The sequence below is a fragment of the Anomaloglossus baeobatrachus genome, chromosome 9 (genome assembly GCF_048569485.1).
Source record: "Anomaloglossus baeobatrachus isolate aAnoBae1 chromosome 9, aAnoBae1.hap1, whole genome shotgun sequence".
NCBI lineage: Eukaryota > Metazoa > Chordata > Amphibia > Anura > Aromobatidae > Anomaloglossus > Anomaloglossus baeobatrachus.
Genome location: NC_134361.1, coordinates 200,461,681 through 200,464,172, shown reverse-complemented (window position 1 = coordinate 200,464,172; position 2,492 = coordinate 200,461,681).

Below are 2,492 nucleotides of genomic sequence, written 5' to 3'. Positions count from 1 at the left end.
GGACTTGTAGTACCCCGCCGATATTTGCTCCCACAGGGCGACACTACCACAGTAGCCCCGTACACTTTGCCTGTGCCGGGCACTCACCTGCGCTCGGTAATATCCCGCTATGTCACGATAAAGCCCAGCGGCAGCTTCCCCAATACTAACATATCCGGAAGTATCAGCAGCCCCGAGAGGAGGCATGTACGAATTTACTCAAAATATGATTGGAGGAGAAAAGCATGATTCGTCATTGATTGGCCGTTCAGTTAACCAATGAAAAAGCGCGGTTTTTATTCAGCGCTACGGGCACCGAAAGGAGTCAAGTACCGCCGCCATATTGCTACACCCAAAATGGGAGAGCTTTTTCTTTTCTACACTTTTTAAATGGAGGCGAATTGAAGACAGTTCCAGTGTTATATTATCCCCCAGTGTGATGTGATAGGTGCATATTCCACGTCATAAGCAGATTTGTGTATATTTTAGCTCAGAAATGTACAGAACTACCAAATGGCTGATAAGTTGGCAAACAGGGAACTTTATATCAGCGCTGCTCAATATCCTGAGAGCCCAAACCATAACCTCACCCAGATATAGTGCGCTAATGAGGCCCCTTCATGTTTTCACGCAGTTTGATACCTTATTCATGGCTCCTCGAATGCCCCCTTACAGAATAATGTTCTCACAATGGCCCCCATACACAGTATGATACCCCAGTGCCCCCCCACAGTATGATACCCCAGTGCCCCCTCACAGTATGATACCCCAGTGCCCCCCCCCACACACAGTATGATACCCCTGTGACACACACACACACACACACACTATGATACCCCAGTGCCCCCCCCCACACACACACAGTATGATACCCCTGTGCCACACACACACACACACACACTATGATACCCCAGTGCCCCCCCCACAGTATGATACCCCCTGTGCCCCCCCCCACACACACAGTATGATACCCCAGTGCCCCCCCACACACACAGTATGATACCCCAGTCCCCCACACACACAGTATGATACCCCAGTGCCCCCCCCACACACAGTATGATACCCAGCGCCCCCCCCACACACACACACACACAGAGTATGATACCCCAGTGCCCCCCCACACACAGTATGATACCCCAGTCCTCCCCACACACACACAATATGATACCCCAGTGCCCCCCCACACACACAGTATGATACCCCAGTGCCCCCCCCCACACACACACACACACAGTATGATACCCCAGTGCCCCCCCCCCACACACACAGTATGATACCCCAGTGCCGCCGCCCCACATACAGTATGATACCCCAGTTCCTCCACACACACACACACACACAGTATGATACCCCAGTGCCCCACCCACACACACACACAGTATGATACCCCAGTGCCCCCCCCCACACACACACAGTATGATACCCCAGTGCCCCCCCCCCACACACACACAGTATGATACCCCAGTGCCGCCGCCCCACATACAGTATGATACCCCAGTTCCTCCACACACACACACACACACACAGTATGATACCCCAGTGCCCTCTCCCACATACAGTATAATAACCTGCACTGTGCCTCCTGACACACATAATGCTCCCATAGAGCCCAGATATAGTATGAGTCCCCCAAAGTGCCCCCACACAATAAATCCCTTAACACAATATGATGCCCCTCAGAGCCCCCTACACATGGTGGCTCCATTATAAATAATCAGACCCCTACTGTTTCCCTCACACATTATGATCACCCGCACTGCACCTCCTTACACATATATTGCTCCCATAGAGCCACTACACAGTACGAGGCCCTGAAAGTGCCCCCTCACACAGTAGGATAAAATGCACTGTACCTACTTACACACATAATACTCCCATAGAGCCCCTGCACAGTATAAGGACCCCAAAGTGCCCCCCCCCCACACACAGTATGATACCACAGAGCCCCCCACACAGTATTATAACCCACACTGAGCCTCCTTACACACCTTGTAATGCTCCCATAGCGCCCCTGCACTGTATGAGGCCCCTAAAATGCCTCCCACCCAGTAAATCCCTCAACACAATATGATGCCCCTCAGAGCTCTCGTCACATGATGCCTTCATTATAAATTATCAGACCCCCTACTGTGCCCTCCACACAGTGTGATGACCAGCTCTGCACCTCCTTACACAATGCTCCCATAGAACCCCTACACAGTATGAGGCCCTCAAAGTGCCCCCCACACACAGTCTAAAGCCCCCAAAACAGTATAACCCGCAGCGTGCCTCCTTATACGCATTATATTGCTCCCATAGAGCTCATACATAGTAAGCTGCCCCCAAAGTGTCCCTCTCCTCACAGTCCCAACACAATATGATGCCCCACAGAGCCCTAGACACATGATATCACTATGATGCTACCATTATATATTATGAGACCACTACTGTGCCCCCCCACACAGTATAATGACCCGCACTGTACCTCCTTACACACATAATGCTCCTGTAGAGCCCCATCACAGTATTAGGCC